General features: G+C 39.2%; 1 long non-coding RNA gene across 2 annotated transcripts; it reads right to left on the reverse strand.

Annotated features, from left to right (window-relative positions):
• Nucleotides 1–727: 727 nt before the first annotated feature.
• Nucleotides 728–21,513, reverse strand: LOC142631116 (uncharacterized). 2 transcript variants are annotated; one of them, XR_012843518.1, is made up of 2 exons: nucleotides 20,928–21,513; nucleotides 728–1,105 (listed from the first exon to the last, which is right to left on the reverse strand). It is a non-coding gene; the product is annotated as an uncharacterized LOC142631116 (long non-coding RNA). The 2 variants fall into 2 exon arrangements; XR_012843519.1 differs by lacking the exon at nucleotides 728–1,105 and adding an exon at nucleotides 19,531–20,469.
• Nucleotides 21,514–22,025: the final 512 nt, after the last annotated feature.

Here is a 22,025-nt window from a genome sequence, read left to right on the forward strand (position 1 = left end):
GTTAAAATACAAAAAAAAAAACATAATTACATCTCTAAAACTTCATCAAATATCAACCAACTAGTCTATTACTTACCAAAATTATATATGGACTAAACATATAATTTTTCCAAGAGAAGAAACTTAGTCGAAAATACCAATAACAGCTCCAGCGGAAGCTGCAAACAGCTTCTGCACAAGCTGCAACAGCCCCAGCACATTCTGCAGTAGCTCCAGTTGTAATACTTGAAATAGAAGGATCCCATAAAAGATTAACTTACCATCTTTAGCCAAACCATGAATTTAATGCCAAAGATGTCACTCATATGATATCATCCAGCTGTGTCAGCACCATTTAAGTCTCAAACTTTCTTTTTTTGGTTAAAAAACAAAAGGCCACTTACTTTGTCAAAGATTTTCCCCTATATGCTAATTTTCCCTTTAACTAGGTTCTGATCTAGTTACACACTTGGCTCTATTTAAAGAGGACCAAGCTACACACTAAAGGGGGTTCCATCCCTCTCCCACTCTATTGTTTCTGAAACTTCACTCATTTTTGCTGCCATATACACATTTTCCTACTCCCTCATCTCTCTTGCAAAATCCCTCTTCATAGATAACAACACAACACACATATTACAATACACCATTATCCATTACCCATCTTTCCCACACTCCATGGTTCTGAAACTTCATCATTTTTTGCTACCCAAAAACACATCTCTATCTCATTCTTTGCTAAAAGCTCTTTCTTATGGAAGTCATATATTTATAATGCTAAAAGCCCTTTGTTATGAAAGGCAAAAACTTATAAAATCAAAAGCCCTTCTTATGGGAGGCAATATCACTCATATTTGACTAAAAAACTAAAGGAGTATTACATGAGGAAAGTCATTTAAATGTGTGATGAAAGGGGATAAACTTAACCAACCTATACATACAGCTAGACATGCTCTCTCTCTCCCCCTCCAGTTGCACCCATTTTTCCCTTTCAAACATGAAGTCACCATGAAAGGATTCACTCCGCCATGCTGCTGAAATGTTAAGCCCACTGGTGTTGCACAGCTGGAGCTACAAAGTCTGAAGGTTGCTGAAATGACTAAGTCCACTGATGTTATGGCTGGAGCTGCAAAATAGGAAGATAAGTCATTACATGTTATCTTCAAATTTATATTATTAAATATATTTTATTCATTATCACTTTACCGTCAGATGCAAGCTATTGTAATATCATCTCACTATTTAATGAACATGATCTCACAAATACTTCATTAATAAACATACATATAAATAAATTGATCTACCACCGTTGGATGTATATTATTTGGACATATACCACTAATGAACACATGTTATTCGAACATATACCACCAATGGACATATATTAATTGGACATAAATCATTGTTGGATGTGTATTACTTGGACATGGACCATTGCTAGACATACCTTATTATGTTGAACATAAACCATGAACCGTAATTAGACATGGACTATTGGACTCATCCCATTACTGGACATATGACACCTAATTAATTACTTTCTAATATTGGACGTCACTTAATAAACATAATAATGATGTTCAACTAATCATTTAATCAAAGCTATCATGTTAAGCATATCATTTATTTATTTCAACCGTTATCATGATTCTAAGACTTTGGACTTCATCTATTTTGTAGGCTTAAAAATACGCCGGAAGCCATTGGTCAATGCGGCCCAATGTCGAGTTTCGGGTTGAACTCCCTAAAACAAATCCGGGCTTAGCAAGGTCACACCTCCAACAAAAAACACGTGGCTATGTGCAAAAAACTGCCCCCGACAAACTTCAAGATAACAGGTTAGTTAGATATTGATGAATATATTACTTAGATTTGTCCATTTTGTCAAGAGATAAATTTTTAATTGTCTAACAAAAATGTTTATGGAAGGGGGAAAAATTAGAATCACATTTTGGGATAAATTTGCAAAGGCAATTAATGAAGATATATGTTTTGATAATTCTGTGCGGCCTATTATAATTATCATATCAACCACTGTTAAGACATATATGAGTAAGCAATTCTTTCTTTTGATATACATGATATGTGTTTAAACATCATAATTTAAACTACTTATGTATGATGTATGAATGATGGTAGGGAAATTATCATTGTCTTCTACAAACTCTTCAAAGTTGTATGTGAATTTAGATATTCCAGAGGTCATAGAGTTAAGAAAAAGGTTAGTACAATTTTAAAATTACTTATTTATTTTAGTTCAATTTTATAATTTCTTAAATTATTATTTTATGATACCAATAGACATTTTTAATATGTTGAATTTCAATATAGTCTTGAAGAAATTGAATTCAGCCTTGATGAGAAAGAGAAGAAGATTGAGTCATTGCAACTATCATGTTCAATCCTTGACCCTAATGAGATCTCTAAGATGAAAAGAACACTATTGGAAATTTTGATCTTTATAGAGACTGAAAAAGTAGTGTGTAAAGTATTGTTATCTCTTACTAGAACTTGGATTCAGTTGTTAAATATATGATGGCAGAGAGTAAGCAATGCATAATCTAATTTTTGTAGGGAAGTGTCTGCATCTAGGTATGCTTATTTATAAAAGGAGAATATTTTATCTAACAAATAAATGAATAATTAAATGGAAAAAAATAAAAATGGTTGAAGAATGGATTTCAAATGAGGTATATGTACGTCAAGTTGAAAATCAAGTTGAATTAATGATTTTTTTTTGGTAATTAAGTTTAAGTTGATGACAACAAACTATGATTACGCTAATTCCTCAGATTGATTTTGAACACGATAAAGACTTTTAGAAAGTAAATGATGTGATTAACAGCCATTTTTAATAGTAAAATAAGGGGGGAATGTATATATATATACACACACATTCTCCACTTAGAAACATTCTAAGTGGAGAATGGATTATGAATTTTTTACATATACATTCTAAGGAAGTCTTTTTTTTTTTTTTTTTTTTTCTGCTCTAAAATTATTGAATAATAAAGTCTTTGTTTGCAACATTAAACTTTTTACTTTGCTTTAAATAATTAAAAAACGTTTTTTTTAAATTTTTTTTTATAAGAAGTTAAACAACATTGAAATAACAAGATGTTCAAGATTAAGACAAAGATCCATTATGAATGAACGGTGACAAAGAGCTACAAATTCAGCCACCAAAAACCATATGAAGGTAATGAATATGGTCATACATTTATTTTATAATAATTTTTATTTTCATATGAAGTTAATCATGTGTTTTTTATTTAAATATTATTTATCTTTACAAAAATTATTTTCATTTTTAATAAATTTGTCATAATACTATATAGACTCCAGCTCAAAAGCGTAGAGAGACTTGTGTATGCATTTTTTTTTCTCCCATTTTTACTTTCTTTTGGATAAGGATCAAAACTTCAAAGAACTTATGCTTATGTCATGCATTCCATTTTTCTTTAAGCTCTATGTCAATTTGGAATTTTGCACCGAGATATGGATGACTTAATTAACAAGACAATGATACATTTTATACACCCCATAAAATGATTTTTCTTTAAAGTTTAAACAGGAAAAAGGGTACAAATCTTAATGAACGATTCGTAGAATTATAGTCAGTCAAGCACAAAGAAAGTTCAAGACAATAGACCACAAGCTTGAATTGGCTCTTCTGTTCTGACAAGTGTCATCATCTATATCTTGACGTGTTTGAATTAGAAATTTTCAAAAAGAACTATGTCAATTTAAAGAGCTTATGCTTATGTCATGCATTCCTTATCCTTATCTTTTGGATAAGGATCAAAACTTCAAAGAGCTTATGCTTATGTCATGCATTCCATTTTTCTATAAGCTCTATGTCAATTTGGAATTTTGCACCAAGATATGGATGACTTAATTAACAAGACAATGATACATTTAAAGCCAAAACTTAGACAAAAATCTAATTAAAATCTAATTGGATTTCAATTGGAGTTTAATTTTATGCTAAGTGTCCAATTAAACTTTCTTAATTTTGGTGAACCATAATAATGACAATGCTTCAATCTCAATACAATATAATATTTATTACTCAACTGTTTTTGAGATTTACAAAAACAAAATTTATTTTTTAATAAAAAAATTTCTAGTTTGTCTAGCCCACTACTAACATGTCACTTTTTTTTTTTTGAACTAACATTACTTTTTTACTTCCTCATAATCATTCATCACATCAACTCATCAAAAATTTGTAATAAAAATAAAAACTTTAGGGTATGTTTGGTAACTGTTTTTTCTCTTTATTTTCTGTTTTCAAAAATAATTTTCTATTTTTGAGACAAAAAAACTTGTTTGATAACCCAAAATGGACAGAAAACAAAAACTGTTCTTAAAACTCAATTTGTGAAAGAAACCGAAAACACGCAAAAGGCTGTTTTCAGTTTCTAATTTTCAAAAGTTAATGAAAATACACATTTGATTTAATGAATCTATCTCATTTAATGAGTTAATATTAAAATTCAAATCCTAGTAACAACATATTTTAATATTTTCTATTTTTTTCTTCAAAAATTTTTTTTTTCAATTTCAACTAATGTTTTTTATTTCAAAAATACAAGAAAATTGTTTTTTTTTTTTATTCCTAAAACCAAGTTTTTGAAAATAGAAAACAAGAACTTTTACCAAACATAACCACTTGTTAATAAATAGTTAAATACCACATGATAATTGTAAGTGCACAATTTGTACCCGGACCTAAACGAGTGATGGGCTCAGGCTCAAAGAGCCTTATACAATGAAATTTATAGAGTATGGGCTTTGAAACTTAGATTAGGGGTATTGGAAAATTTGATAAACAGGCTAGAATGTCGCAGTCTATGCAAGTAATAGATGAATGTAACAAAAAACCCTCCTCGGATGTAATCCGAGGACAATTTGTATAGCCTTTCTTTCTCTAAGCAAAAAATTACAACTTTTTAGCTTCCAAAAAAGAAGACCCCCCCTTTTCTTTCCTCTCTCGTCTTCTTATATCCTTCTTCTTCTTCCCTGTTTCATCCACGTGTAACACAGATCTTTTCCTCAGATACTTGTCCCATCCACCACCTTCTTAAAGTCTTCAGACAATAGCTGGAAGGCTGAATATTACTGTTCAGAGGTCATTTCTCCATTAATGCGGCCAGGGAGGTAGATGCAAGGCCTTTAATGCAGTGGTAGCAGCTTTTTCCTTAGATATTTCTCACTCGTTCCTATTCTAACGGGGCTTGGATCACACCTTTACCCAACAAATCTTTCAGAATTTTGTCTCTAAACCGTTTAGCAAGTCCCATGGCCTTTACTAGGCCTGTCCGAGGAGATACTCCTCCTCGGACAACTTCTCGGACCATTATAGTGCGGACTGACCTGTGGGCCTAGAGGACTCTGATTGGACAGACTTGTACCAACTAACCAAGCCTAAAGCCCAAACGTTTATTCAAGCATTTTTACCCCCCACAATAGCCCTTCAAAACTTCATTTTTCCCTCCCATCCAAGGAGAAAAATGGAGTTTTGAACCAACAGTGCATCCTTCACACACTTTACAAACCTTCACACACTTTACAAACCGCCACACACTTTACAAACCGCCACATGTGTTGGGGTCCTTTCGTTCCTTCAGAACTGCTTCTGACGCTTTGAAACCTGAAACACTCGCATTTATGACCGCAAGTTACGTCTTGTCCCCCACGTTCAACGGTGAGATACACATCGAACGGTCCAGGTTTGTCTTAAAAAATTGGGCGGGATAATTCTGATTCGAGGTTGCCTCCCACACGTCAAAACGCCTAGGAATCCGTATCTCCCTCCATTCTTTCAGAAATCAATCACATCTAGGAGTTAATCATTATCTTTCCTCTCAAGAAGCTCGTGAAGAATCGCCTAATTATTTCCCGTAAGTTTTCAACTTCCTTTACTCATTTCTTCTCGGCTTTTGTCATCGGCCATCATCTAGACCCCTTCCCTTCTCTAAACCTTCATTTGCATTCCCACCAAATGGGTAGGTTTAAGTGTTTAGTGGATACCGACGCTGGTATGGAGGGTTTTTGGGCCAAATATCAGATCCCCCAAGACGTAGGCTTAAGATATTGCCCAGTAGAAGCCATAGGTAACGCTAGGAGAGAGGGAGAAGTTATCATTCCCATCATCGCCTTCTTAGAAGGTGGGATGACCCTCCCCATGAAAAACGTAACCAGCGAATACCTACGCAACTATAGGTTATACCCAGATCAATGCACGCCAAATGTATTTAGGGTCTTAGGTTGTGTTATTGCTTTAAACGAGCAGATGGGTCTGAACCTCACATGGCACGACGTTGTTTATATGTACAAGTGCCATAAACTTAAAAGTGTAGGATACTACCTTAAATCTAGGTCTAGCATTGTTAGACTCATATCCTGTCTTCCTAAGTCCAACAAAGGCATGAAAGACGACTATCTCATCGCCTCGGGAAACTGGTCTGATGGCCCTCACTGCCCCGTCGAATGGGGAGACCCAGGTGTGATTCCATAGGAGTTAGATTCCCTAACCCATGACTTAATCCCATTATCTTTACCATTTTTTATTACATTGCGCATTATTGCACTTGCTTTTGATATTTATCGCTTATCTGATCGTGCTCATCTCCTCGAATGTTTTTCGCAGATAAACAACACGTACGTCCGCGTCTTAGCCTTTGCAACGTTGCAAATCTCAACTGCGTTCTTCGCTCCGAAGTCTTTGTTAGCGAAGACCTACAAGTGAGAGCAGCCCACCTGATATTAGGATACGGTCCTTTATCAAAGGACTTCCAGGAGATTGACAATGCAATCACCGCGGGAGACAAACGACGTAGAAGGATAGACGTTTCACGACGAGGCTTCCTTTCTAACCACGAACTCCCAGACGATCCCTCCATCATCCTATATTCTCGTACCATCGCAGCGATTCCTCTCTCGGCACATTCCCAGACAACCGCCGTCCGAGAAGAGCCAGCGTTCTTGCAACAATTGTTGGACGAGGAGATTGACCAGTTTCTCCTTGAGGAAACTGAGAGACCTAGAAAGGATTAACTCGTCATCCTCTCAGAAAAAGAGCACGTGCCTGCCGAAACTTTGGGCATACAAGGATTAATAATTGCACAGCCCGACTCTAGCTCCGAAGAAGACGACATGTCCACTCTAAGGAAGCTGATGACGAAGAGGGGCTCGAAAGCCTCTAACAAGGACGCAGGTGGGTCCCAGGTCCCTCCATCCTTGCCACCACCCCCTCCTCCCTCCGATCCTAAGCTTCCTATTCTAGAGCCTAAGAAGAAGAGGAAAAATGAGGCCGAGGAGGTAGATGCGGAGAGGCAGAAGAAGCTAAAACAACAACAACAACAACAACAGAAAACTAGCAAAGGTAAGGGACGTGGCCTTTCAGTGGAAAGTGGGGAGAACTGTGACCTGGCCGAGGTATGCCATACACCAGCCAACTGGTCTTCCAAGCTGAAGCTGGATGGGGCACTAATCTCTTGCCAATCCAGCATCAGGGCGTTCCATCAAGGTCACGCTCACCACTTGGCCGAGGCTTTGGAACGACCCCTTCTTCTGCCCAAGGATATGGACGCCCTGGACAAGATGACCCAACCGCATCTCTTCTACCCCCACTTTACTGCTTTCACTACACTTTAACGAAAAAACTGTTATCACGTACTTTGAATTTGCTTTACTAATAATGCATCTATTTTAATATTTTAACATAGGCCATTCAAGAAGTCTTCGCTGCCGAGAAGTGGGTGGAGGACTCTCGGAAGAAAGCTGCAGCTGAACTTAAGGTCAGGCAGGAGACCGAGAAATCCCTAGGCCAAGCTCTTACCCAGAACGAGAACCTAACCACGCAGCTGGCAGAGCAGAAAAAGGAGAGGGACGGTGTCGAGGCCAGCCTCAAGACGATGAAAACCTAGTGGAGGGACAACGCAAGCTTCTGTGTCAGAAGGACGAGGACTTGTCCAAAGCCCAGCAAGAAAACTCAGACCTAAAGAAGAAGCTTGCCAAGATGAGGGAAGAGGCTCGTACCTTCAAGGACACCATGGAGTTCGCGAAGAAGGTTGCTTAAAAGGAAGGGTGGAGGCGACAGAAAACCAACTGACAGAGGAGTTCGCTGAGCTGTGCCGGGAGTACTGCCAACAAGTGTGGGCGGAAGCTCTAAATGTGGCAGGGATTCCCACAACCTCCGAGTTGAGGAAGCCTAAAAACATTTGGCTTCCCTAGGACATCCAGGTGCTCGAAGAACTTCCTCCTGTCGCACCTACCCCCGAGACGGCGCCTTTAACGCACCCATCCATGATTCCAAAGCCCATTCCAACTCCTAAAGAACCTGAGGGTTCTGACAAAGAGAAGGAACAAGGTAATGGAGCCGACAAGCCTATGAGCCAAAATGCCGAGCCCAACGTCCCTCCACTAGTGGCAAGAGATAAAGGGAAACAAGTCCAGACCTCATTTGAAGCAGAACTGAACGAACAGAGGAGGACCGCAAACCAAAAGAGGCTGCCAGCACTTCCGAGTAGGACCCCCCTTCTAAGGCTTAAGGCTTAGGCTAGTTAGGACTCCTTCCCCTTTTCTTATGTAGCAATTTTTGTATTAAGGCTTTTGCTTCGAATGTACATCTTAAAAGAAATTAATGAGAAACTTTGGCTAGTTTGATCTTCATCTGACTTCCAACCTTTAGTACAAAAATACTAATTCGCTTCTTTTTAGCGCAAAAATGAATGAATGGAACAATTCACTCCACCTCCAAATACATAGTAAAGTATTTACAACATTTCAATTAGCCGTAACTTTTAAACAAAAGTACATACACTTAGCGTATACTTGTAAATCATGCCTCAAGACCATAATATATGTAATATAGCAATACATAATCAAAAATTTAATTTAGGATTCTGTTTGGGCATAAAGCAATCCATCAAACTTACTGTGGCTCATCAACACATAAACACTAATGTGGTATGGTTTCTGCTAATTTTTCCAAAGTAGAGGGTCTGAGGACTCGACATAACTAAGGTTCTGTTTAACAATCAACAAAATATCAATTTCCACGAGGTATGTGGTCCGAGGACCATTCATGACCAAGTTTTTGTTTGACAATCAACAAGATATCAATTTCCACGAGGTATGTGGTCCGAGGACCATCCATGACCAAGTTTCTGTTTGACACTTAGCAATAGCGAACTGAAATGTTAATTTTTCTAAAGTAGAAGGTCTAAGGACCTGACATAACTAAGGTTCGGTTTAACAAACAATATGATATCAATTTCTCAAGGTGTGTGGTCCGAGGACCATGCATGACCAAGTTTCTGTTTGACACTTAGAAATAGTGAATTGAAATGTTAACTTCCCCAAAGTAGAAGGTCTGAGGACCCGACATAACTAAGGTTCTGTTTAACAAACAACAAGATATCAATTTCCACAAGGTATGTGGTCCGAGGACCATGCATGACCAAGTTTTTCTTCGATATTTAGAAGTAGTGAATTGAAATGTTAATTTTCCCAAAGTAGAAGGTCTGAGGACCCGACATAACTAAGGTTCTGTTTAACAAACAACAGGGTATCAATTTCCACGAGGTATGTGGTCCTCGGACCATGCATGACCAAGTTTCTGTTTGATACTTAGAAGCAGTGAATTGAAATGTTAATTTCCCCAAAGTAGAAGGTCTAAAGACCCGACATAACTAAGGTTCTGTTTAACAAACAATAGGGTATCAATTTCCACGAGGTATGTGGTCCGAGGACCATGCATGACCAAGTTTCTATTTGATACTTATGAGTAGCAATAAATAAATCAAATTGTAAAATGATAATTTGAACAACGAACGAAAAAAATACTTTTTATTAATAATAATACCTTCGTAGGTTGTTTACATTCCATGGGCGTTGTACAATTTTTTCATCTAGATCAGCTAAGTGATATGACCCTATGCCAGCTACAGAGATGATCTGATATGGCACTTCCCAATTTGGTGCTAGCTTTCCCCATGATGGATTTTTGGCAGTACCCACGACTTTCCTCAACACCAAATCCCCAGGCGCTAGCGACCTTAGCTTCACATGAGCATCATATCCTCGTTTAAGTTTCTGCTGATAATAAGCCATTTGGACCATGACGGCCTCTCGCCGTTCCTTAACCAGATCCAGACATTTTCCCAGAAGGCCATCGTTATTTCCCAGGCTAAAAGAACTCGTCCTTAATGTGGGAAACCCAGATTCTAAAGGTATCACCATCTTGGTCCCGTAAGTCATGGAGAAGGGTGTTTCTTCGGTGGATCTTCGCGGCGTAGTCCGATATGTCCACAAAACGTGTGGCAATTCCTCTACCCATCTACCCTTTGTGTCATCTAGGCACTTCTTAAGTCCACTGACTATAACTTTGTTAACGGCCTCGGCCTGCCCATTTCCCTAAGGATAAGCTGGAGTGGAGTATCTATTTGTGATGCCCAAGTCAGTACAATATTTCCTGAAAGCTTTACTATCAAATTGCACGCCATTATTTGAAATAAGTGTGTGAGGTACCTCAAATCTAGTGATAATGTTCTTCCAGATAAATTTCTTGGAGTCCACATCCCTAATATTTGATAAAGGCTCAGCTTCGACCCACTTGGTGAAGTAGTCAGTTCCCACGAGCAGCCACCTTTTGTTTCCCACAGCCCTCGAAAAAGGCCCAACTATATCCAGTCCCCATTGAGCGAATAGGCAAGGACTAGACAAAGGATTAAGGACTCCACCAGGCTGATGAATATTGGGAGCAAACCTTTGGCATTGGTCACATTTTCTTGCGTAGTCTTGAGCTTCTCTCTGCATATTGGGCCACCAATATCCCTGAGTCAAAGCCCTATGCGCTAAGGATCTCCCCCCCAGTATGGCTTCCACAAATTCCCTCGTGCAATTCTTCCAAAAGTGCCTCCATCGCTTCAGGATGTACACACAGCAGGTATGGTCCGAAAAAGGAGCGTTTATACAACTTTTGATCCTCGGACAACCAGAACCGAGGCACCTTTCGACGAATTTTATCTGCTTTAGACTTCTCCTCGGGCAGAACATCGCTTTTTAGATAAGAAACCACGGGGTCAATTCAGCTAGGTCCTGGCCTTATCAGATGGATATGGACGGCATCTGTGGTGGTTAAAGTTGGTTTCAACAAGTCTTCGATGAGGATAATCTTAGGCAAACACTGAGCGAGGACGTCGCCAAAGTGGCCAACGAGTCCGCATGCGTGTTTCCACTTCTAGAAACATGCGAAAGGATGAAAGAATCAAACTCAAATTGTAAACATTTGACCTGGGTCAGGTACTCTTGCATTCTTGGATCCCTAGCCTCCATGGTCCTCGCCACTTGGCCCACAACTAATTGAGAATCCAAAGATATATTAACTGCCTTTCCCCTCATTCTCCATACCATATTCATACCGACCAAGACAGCTTCGTACTCAGCCTCGTTATTAGTGGTTGAGAACGCTAATCTCAATAATTTCTCAAAGGTAATTCCCTCAGCGGATACCAAAACAAGTCCAACGCCAGATCCCCTCTGGTTTGCTGCCCCATCAACATACGCTTTCCAAATCGGAGGTCCTTTGCCCATGATCATGCCAATTGATTTTTCATTCATGTGCGATTCCTTCGCAGTTTCTTCTAACGATGGTTTAGTGAATTCTGCCACCGAATCAGCGAGAACCTGGCCCTTCACCGAGGTGCGTGACATATATTTGATGTCGAAAGCTCCCATAATAGTTCCCCACTTGGCTACCCTCCCCGAGTAGTCAGCACTTCGTAATACTAACTTGAGAGGCAGTTGAGTTAAAACCACGACGGTGTGGGACTGGAAATAGTGAGGAAGCTTTCGTGTGGCATGGACTACAGCCAGAATTGCCTTCTTCAAAGGCAAATAACGCACTTCAGCTTCATTCAAAGATTTGCTGACATAATAAACCGGTCTTTGTACCCCACTGTCATCCCTTATCAGAACCAATCTGACTGCATGGATAGCTACAGTTAGGTATGCAAACAAGATTTCATTGACCTCCGGCCGAGACATGATGGGTGGCCGGGAAAGATATTCCTTGAGTTGCTGAAAAGTTAAAGTGCACTCCTCGGACCATTGGAATCATTTCCATTTATTTAACAGTTGGAAAAAAGGTCTACACCTGTCAGCGGACCGAAAGATAAATCTGCTGAGAGCAGCAATCATCCCGGTCAATTTCTGAACTTCCTTTGGATTCCGAGGTGGTTACAAGCCCTAAATGGCTTTGACTTGTGCCGGATTCACCTCTATTCCTCTATGAGTCACCATGTAACCTAGGAACTTTTTGGAGCCGACCCCAAAAGAACACTTTAAGGCATTAAGGTGCAGCTTGTACTTCCTAAGTGTTTGAAAGGTGTCGTCCAAATCTTTCACATGCATAGGTACTGTCTTACTCTTCACTACCATATCATCCACATATACCTCAATGGTCTTTCCAAGTTGTGATTCGAACATCCTGGTCATCATCCTTTGGTAAGTAGCCCCTGCATTTTTCAAACCGAATGACATCACTTTATAGTGATAATTCCCCATAAGAGTGATGAAGGCTGTCTTCTCCTGATCACCCAACATCAATGGTATTTGGTGATAACCCTGGAAGGCATCTAAAAAACTCATCCGAGGATGCCCGACCGTAGCATCCACTAGCTGATCGATGTGAGGCATCGGGAACGAGTCTTTTGGGCAGGCTTTGTTCAGGTTTGTAAAGTCCATGCATACTCTCTACTTTCCGCTCTTCTTTTTCACTACGACTGTGTGCGCCAACCACTCTGGGTAGAAAACCTCTTTAATAGCTCCAGCCCTTTTGAGCTTGAGTACCTTTTCCTTGACGGCCTCGGAATGCTCTTTCGAAGAACGTCGAGGTGGTTGCCTCCTGGGAACAACAGCAGGGTTGACGTTCAAATGATGGCAAATGAAGCTTGGGTCAACCCCCGGAGCCTTATAGGGATCCCAGGCAAAAACATCGATATTGTTTTTCAAAAAATCACCAATTCCATCTTCTCTTAGTGTGGTAACCGTATCCCAAATTAAAAGAACCTTTCGGGGTCATCAGTTATGAGAAATCTTTCCAAATCTTCACATATGGCCTCTTCTGTTGTCACCGCACCGGGCGCATCCAGAGTTGTTAATTGCTATAAGTCTTCCACAGCTGAGGCCGAGGACTCTGATTTGGCTTGATGCAGTACTGCGGTCGATATGCATTGCCTTACTATTGATTGGCTACCAAGAATTTCTTCAATGAATCCACCCGAAGGAAATTTTACTTTAACATGTAAAGTCGAGGAGACAGCGCCCAAAGCATGCAGCCAAGGCCTGGTAAGGATGGCCGTGTATGGAGAATATGCGTCAACCACAATGAAATCCACATCGATCGTTTCTGAGCCAGACTGTGCGGGCAATCGAATCTATCACTTTGGTATAACAGCCTTCCCTTCAAAACTTATCAACGGCGAGTCATAGGGGGCGAGATCCTCCAGTCCTAACTTAAGCCTTTTGAATAAGTCAGGGTACATAATATCCGCACCGCTACCTTGATTGACCATCACCCTCCTGACGTCATAATTCCCTATCCTCAATGTGACCACCAGGGCATCGTCGTGTGGTTGAATAGTCCCAACTTTATCTTCATCAGAGAATCCCAAAATAGGCGTACTCCCCTTGATCCTCTTCAGCCTCGAGCCAGACTCCTCGGCCTGGGAATGTGTCACCGCCATCACCCTCATGGGACAGGAACCGGTCCTGCTCGGTGCAGCGAAGATGACATTAATCATTCCCAAGGGCGGCCGAGATGAATTGTTCTTCTGATTATTTGAACCTGAACGATTTCCTTGTCCGTTGGATACAAGTGCTGCTTCAATTTTTCCTCGCTAACAAGCTGCTCTAAATGGTTCCAAAGGGTCCAACAATTCTCGGTGGTATGACCCACATCCTGATGATATTGGCAAAAGAGGTTCTGATTTCGTTTCGTAGGGTCCCCCGCCATCTTACTGGGCCACTTGAAGTAGGGTTCCTTACAGACTTTCTCCAGCAATTGGTGCACTGGTTCTTGGAATACAGTATTAACTACTTGAGGTGTGGCTGAACCAGATTTCCCAGAGAAATCTCTCCTCAGCTTATTGTTATGGTACCTGTCCGACTTGAAATCCCATCTCTCCTGCAGGATAACCTTCGCCTTACCCTTACCTTGTTGTTGATCTTCCACAACCCTTTTGTACTCGTCTATGCGATCCATGAGGTGACGTACACTCCGTATGGGCTTTTTGGTCAAGGATTTCCTTAAATTATGATCAGTTGGGAGGCCCACTTTGAAAGTTTTAATCACCACTTCATCAAAATCTCCATCGATCTCATTAAACATCTCCCAGTACCTGTCGGAGTATGCTTTCAAAGTCTCACCCTTCCTCATGTCCATAGACAATAATGAGTCCAAAGGTCGAGGGACTCTGGTGCATGTAATGAATTGAGACGTGAATGCCCTGGTAAGTTCCATGAAAGAATCGACAGACCCCGACTTTAGTCCATTAAACCATCTTATAGCAACAGGTCCTAGGTTAGAAGGAAAGACTTTGCACATCAAGGTTTCGTTCTGAGAATGTACCGCTGTCCTCTGATTAAAATGGCTCACGTGTTCGATTGGGTCTGTCCTACCATTATAGATGGTGAAGGTGGGCTGAGTGAACCGTCTAGGGAGCCTTCCCTTCTCGATCTTGCGTGAGAAGGGTGACTTGGAGAGTTGGTGCAACGCTCGGCTCATAGCATCGTTCCCCAAGCCCCTAGAGAGAAACTTCTTATGCTTACGACTAGGTAGGTCATCCTTTTCGTAAGAGAAGGTTTCGCTAGGGAGAAACCTAGACCTTGGACTGTAACTGCTTCCCCGGGACTCCCCTGAGGAAGGATTGGATGGGGGTGAGGCCCGCCTTCGTCTGACACGGCGTAGCTTTTTCTTGAGGTGGTCAATCTCCCTCTGCATGGCCTTGGCATCATCCTCATGGGTGGCACTGCTTCCACCACGCGAATGGCTTGCATCAGGGTATACGGTATGCACGCTTCCCTCTCGATCCCTTCGATGCTCAAGACGCTCAAAAAGATCTTCGCGCTGGGACCCCTGAGATTCTGAATGATGCGAACCTAAGCCTGCCATGATGTTCTAATTCCTTCAACACTAGATTCCCACAGACGACGCCAATTGTAAGTGCACAATTTGTACCCGGACCCAAACGAGTGATGGGCTCAGGCCCAAAGAGCCATATACAATGAAATTTGTAGAGTATGGGTTTGAAACCTAGATTATGGGTATTAGAAAATTTGATAAACAGGCTAGAATGCCGCAGTCTATGCAAGTAATAGATGAATGTAACAAAAACTCTCTTCGGACGTAAGCCGAGAACAATTTGTATAGCCTTTCTTTCTCTAAGCAAAATATTACAACTTTTTAGCTTCCAAAAAAGAAGACCCCCCTTTTCTTTCCTCTCTTGTCTTTTCATATCCTTCTTCTTTTTCCCTGTTTCATCCACGTGTAACACAGATCTTTTCCTCAGATACTTGTCCCATCCACCACCTTCTTAAAGTCTTCAAACAATAGCTAGAAGGCTGAATACTACTGTTCAGAGGTCATTTCTCCATTAATGCGGCTAGGGAGGTAGATGCAGGGCCTTTAATGCGGTGGTAGCAGCTTTTTTCTTAGATATTTCTAACTTGTTCCTACTTCTAATGGGGCTTGGATCACACCTTTACCCAACAGATCTTTCAGAATTCTGTCTCTAAACCGTTTAGCAAGTCTCATGGCCTTTACTGGGCCTGTCCGAGGAGATACTCCTCCTCGGACAACTCTTCAGACCATTATAGTGCGGACTGACCTGTGGGCTTAGAGGCCTTTGCTTGGACAGACTTGTACCAACTAACCAGGCCCAAAGTCCAAACGTTTATTTAAGCATTTTTACCCCCCACAATAATAATTCATTGGTAAACTTTTCTTTAATACATTCACACCAAGGGGTTGGCTTAGTGGTTTCTAAGGCCTCATAATATCCATAAGATCTTGGGTTCGAAACATCTTGGAGCCACCCCAACACATTTTTCAGGCACATGATTATAAAATAAAAAAAGACTACACAAGGACTGATAAATTTTAAAATTTTTGATTAAGACTATTTCCCTTAAGTTATTGTTCTCTTGTTTTATCAAAGGTGTAGAGATATTGTCCACTTTGAGACTGATGCCCCTCACGATTTTGTTTTTCCTCCCACAACAATGGAGAAAAAGGCCTCTGCATATTAAAAAAAGATCACTCCTTAGAGCATTAGAGCAACCGCATCAGTTTGTGTAAAACTAATCTTCTATTTTACACTAAAAGCCTATTTTTTTCTATTTTACACATCTATTTTTACAAAATACCCATATCAGTTTGTCTATTTTACTATCTATTTTATTTAAATAATCATTTTTCTTACTTTTTTTATTATTTTATCTCAAACTCTCTCTCTCTCTCCACTCACGAGACTCCTTTATTCCAAACTCTCTCTGAAACTCCTCTATTCCAAACTCTCTTTGAAACTCCTTTCTAAAACTCTCTCTATTCCAAACTCCTCTCTAAAACTCCAATCCAAGCACGGCAAGAAGAACTCCAATAGAACTCCGATCCAAGCACATCAAGAAGAACGTCAATCCAAGCACGGCAAGAAACTCTTCTCTCTGAAACTCCGATCCAAGCATTGATACTTGCCGATCCACAAGTGCCAATCCACCACAAGCACCGATCCGTCACTAGCGTCGATCCGCCACAAGTGTTGATCTACAAGCGCCAATCCACTCTCTTTGTCTCTGTTGGTGTGTCAGTGTGTGGGTGTGTTTGGTTTTGTGGTGTCTATGGTTGATATTGTTGTTGATTTTGTGGTTGATTTTTTATTTTTGTGGTTGATTTTTTATTTTATGTCTGTGGGAGTGTGTGTATCAGAGGAATAAGCAAATGATGAGAGCGTTGGTTTTGCAGACGGAGAAGAGAGAGAGAAAAAAAAGGAGCGAAATTAGAAATTATTAAAATAATATATAGAAGAGCTACAGTAACCGTGCATATATGCACCGTTATTATAGCTTTTGTGCATTTATGCATAATTTCGTTCATCCGGATTGAATGAGATAGGATTTAGCCCCAAAAAATGAAAAAGATTGAATGGGAATATGGGATAGGAATTAACAAGTATGGAGTCCTTTTGTTCCTTATTTGTTTTTCTTTTTCATATGTAACCGTTAGATGTCCTTCTGAGCTAATGTTAAATGGCTATCCAACGGCTACAATCTAAATGGGACCACCGTAGTACGTAATTTCTGCCTCTCTCTCCTTTTACGTTTATCTTATGTAGTCATCGTGAATTGTGAGTGGCATCATCATTCTTTAGTCAAACCAAATTCCTAATGCACACGATTCTTTGTCTATAATTAAATGAATCAAAAACGAAGAAAGAATAATTTCTTTGGAAAATTGAAAAGGTGAAATCTTTTTGGCTTCAACCTATCTTTAATAGCCGACCCAAGTGCTGCCACGTGATTTGATTACCCACCATTATATCTTTCTCCATTCATGTTTCAGAGCCTGTCCAGACAAACCTAGAGAAAGTCAGTCTTAGGATAGTACGATTGGAAGAGTGAAAAAGTAAAAGATGAAAATTTGTGAGAGGATAGAAAAGTAAGAGGATGAAAAATATTTAGTTTTTCCTCTTGTATGTACGGTTGGAGCGGTGGAAAAATGAGAGGGTAGAAAACTCTTTTGTTCGGTTGGAGAGAAAAATAGAAGAATGAAAAATGTAATTTATATAAATTGACTATTATACCCTTATTACATAATACGTAAGAAATAAATTTATTTGTACTCATTACATAATATAAAATTTATCATATCATATATATAAATTTTTATTTTTATTTTTATTACTATAATGTAAAAATTAGATTATGTCATGTTGAAAAAAAAAAAAGAACGTTTAGGTAACGTTGAAAAGAAAAAGAAAAAAAGAGAGAACGTTTAGGTAACGTTGAGAGAGAGAGAGAGAGAGAGAGAGAGAGAGAGAGAGAGAGAGAGAGAGAGAGAGAGAGAGAGAGAGAGAGAGAGAGAGAGAGAGAGAAGAGAATGTTGAAAAAAAATAGGTGAGAAGAGGGTATTTTTGTAAAAGTGCTACTATAATACTTTTCTCTCTAGATTTTCCTTCCGATTTGGAAGGAAAAAAAAATAGTGGGCCCAAAGAGAAAACTTTCTCCCCGGTTTTCTCTCATTCCTATTTTTCTTCCTCCCTATTTTCCATCCTCTATTTTCCATCCTCCATATTTTCCATCCAAACGGACGGACCCTCAAAGAGAGAGAGAGAGAGAGAGAGGGAGAGAGAGATGGAACCTCCTCCACCACAAGCCATTGAGACTTCAAGCAAGGACTTCCAGGCAGGACAGGATGAACAAGACAAGGTCGTGGATGAGTGGTAATATTTATTTATTTTTTGTGCTTAAAACTTAAATTCTTAGAAGAAGAAGAAGAAAAAGTTGATTTTTTTACTTTGTAATATTAGTTTCTTAAGTCATTGTTAATTTTGTTTGGGTTGCAGTTGTTCTTGCTGTTTTGACTACACAGAGAGCTGCTTCGATTTCTTGTTCTGTAACCTCTGTTAGAGAGTATCACAATTGAGTTGATTGACTTAGTATTATTTTGTCTTGGCCAAAAGAGAAAAAAAAAATATTGGCCTTATTTTAGTGATTATTACATCAAGGGTGTAGAATCATAGTAAAAAACAGCTTCTTGTGTCCTATTGGAGAATCATAGTAATTTAATAAGGAAGAGTTGTACCTATTAAATTCGATTTCTTTTTGTGCATTCTCAGTATGCATCAAGGTCTCCAGCCTAATTTGATAATTGGTGGATAAGAAATGTACCTCTGATAAAAATTACACTCCCCCTTGGCAATTGTAACATGAGAAATCCTGTGAAACTCATCAGGAGAAACACCATAGAAAATAGCATTTAAAGCCTTGCTATTAGTGTTAGCTGCCACAAAGGCTGCCTTATCCCATTCGGATTTGGTGGCCTCCGGCCTAGTCCATCCTATATCTACAGCATCCCAAACACTTTCATCAATGGAACATAAAAATGTCCTCATACGGACTTTCCAAAATGCATAGTTGCTCCCATCAAAGTATGGAAGAGCATTAAATGATTAAGATCGATCCATCTCAAAAGGGGTATAGGATCGTACTCAGGTAATGAAACCACAACAAGTGCATTTGCTCTGATACCAATTGAAAGTTCAAATAGCGTGTAAAACATCAATGAACGTTTAGACCCCCAAATACAAAAATACCAAATACCAATGAAGCTTATAATCAAACAGTATATGTGCGGAATATGAAATATAAGCTATATCCAAATTGGTAACACACTCTAAACCATAATTAATAACTAACACAGGAGCAGCTATAAGGTAAAGAGAAAGGAAAGAGAAATGCAAACACAAAGATAACAAGGCGATGTGTTATCGAAGAGGAAACCGAAGTACTCGGCGAAAAACCTCTCCGCCGTCCTCCAAACGGTCAATAATCCACTAGAGAATGAAGTTGGGATACATGAATAGCAGAAGACCCTCCAAGCCTAATCTACCCAGTGCATCTAAGCCCTTCAAGCTTCTTGCTCCAATAGGGTTACGTCGAACATTGTCTTCTCTAGCTTACCGGATCCCGTAATAAGTCCATTGCATCAACCAAACGAATTGGTCCTCTCTGAACTGCTTCCCAAGCACCAAAACACCTCCTCACTGATATGGGTATGGTGAGATAAGGATTTGACACATGTACCTCTCAAGGATATGTCAATGGAGAGGGTGAGAGTAGAGGAATTTGGAGAATCAAGTGATGAAGATTGTTGATGAGTCAATCTTGTTTTTCTCTAGGGTTTCTCTCTCAAAATTCTCTCTGGAAGCTCTCTACATTTCCTGGGTATAAGTATATTTATAGTAGAGTGTATGAGGAATGCAAAAAGTCAGTTTACATCCAAACAGGGCATTCTGGTGACTCAACCTCGCCACTGGAACGAGTCACGAGTCTGAGTTGCGAGCTAATTGTCTGGCCAGACTGGAATTTTTGTCTTGTAGTACTCCAGCTGTTGTGACCCTTCAGCTCCCCTGCATGCTTCACATGTGTGCCACTTTGGCGACTTGCCAGCCGCGAGACTCCTTTGAGTGCACACATCTTGAGTTTTCTTCATACTCTCTCACACACTACCATTATATAAATCTCACCTAAATATAGGGTATCTAATTGCTAAATTACAAGCAAATTTGGCACGGAATAAAGCTAGCACATGATTGAATAAATTCAACCTTACAAAAGTGTATACCAATTATGGCACCCAGAATTGTATCGAAGAAGACAAGAAGCGCATGAAGTTCTTCAAAGAAAACGAGTGCCTTATCACTAGCACATTCACAAACAAAAAATCCATTAGCTTCAAAATCCACTTAACTCCCCCCCCCCCCCAAAAAAAGGAAATTATTTTAGCTTCAAATATTTCTAAGACGATCTTGTTATATGCATTGATTTGAAAAGTATTATGATTTAAGTTAAAGGTGTAAAACAGGTTAAAATAATATGTAAAAGAAGAATTTGTGTAACAAATTCCAATTAGGTTAAAATAACAGGGAGATGAGTTTGTGAGATGCTATTAACACATATAAGCCTACTGCCTACTCTAAAGATACTAATGGACTATTAATATAAATAATGTGTGAAATTGTAAGGCCTCAACAATTTATGTAACACATATTATGAGGCCAATCAAAATCAAACTTCTTTGGTTTCTCTTATAAGGTTTACTATCAAATTTGAAAATAGAAAAACGAAGGAATAGAGAGATAAAAGCCCAAAAGCCTAACCTGTCCAATGTGCAACCAAGAGTTGCCCAAATTGAAATCCTCAAACAGATCGCTAAAAGCACAGCAACAAATATGCTGAATCTTGTAGAAACAAAAGGCAAAAAATCAATTAATAAACAAAAAATTGATCCAACTATCGAAGTAACAATCAAAATTGAAAAGCAAAAGAATAGAGATATTAAATTAAAGCTTTCAATCTGATCGTTAACAATCCACTACTAAATAAAAATAGATCCAAGTAGCAATCAAATTTAAACAAAGAAAGAGAGGACTTGAAAATGGCATAGATATAGTCATGGTTAGGGACTTAGGGTTAAGTTTTTTATAGGAAAGGCGTTGTTCAAGCGGTAATTTCTGAAATTCCTAACCTCTGCAGCTCGACACATTCTGTTGTTTGATATCAATGAATTTTGGGATTCTAATGCCCAAATTGGGGGTTTCAGTTTGGATCCCAACCTCTGAAATCCACGTTTCTTAACACAGATCAACAACGACAAATTGCCATTGCCACTGCCATCAAAGCTCACAACGCTTTCTGTCCCCGTCCGAAGCTATTATTTTTAGAAAGGGCAAATGTGATGATAAGTGCAGTGATAGAGCTCGCATGGTAAGATGGACGGCTGAGATTGAGAGTTGGAAAAAACCTTATCCATTGAATAAAAAAATTAAAATTAAATTATAAATATGATAAAAACATGCATATTTACTATTTAAGAATTAGATCACCGTGCTCCTAGTGTTACCATGTGATATAGAGGCACTTTTAGGGTGCGTTTATTTGGAGGTGAAATAGGGTGGATGGAAAACTTTGGAGAGAAAATAGGAAGGAAAACTTTTTTGAGTGTGTTTGGTTGGGTGGGGAGGAAGGAAAATAAACGATGAAGCCCAAGAGTTTTCTCTTTTGGCTCACCAAAAAGTTTTCTCCCTAAAATGGAGAGAAAACTGAATTGAAATGAATTTTTTCTTAATTGACAAAAATGCCCTGTGCACATTCTTCAAGTTGCCTTTATTTTTTTTTTCTTTTCTACTGGGCAGTACATTGCCCTTTTTTTTTTTTCCTACTATTTTTGTTTCTTTTGATTTTCAATACCATTGCCT

The sequence above is a fragment of the Castanea sativa genome, chromosome 4 (assembly GCF_040712315.1).
Source record: "Castanea sativa cultivar Marrone di Chiusa Pesio chromosome 4, ASM4071231v1".
Taxonomy (NCBI): Eukaryota; Viridiplantae; Streptophyta; class Magnoliopsida; order Fagales; family Fagaceae; genus Castanea; species Castanea sativa.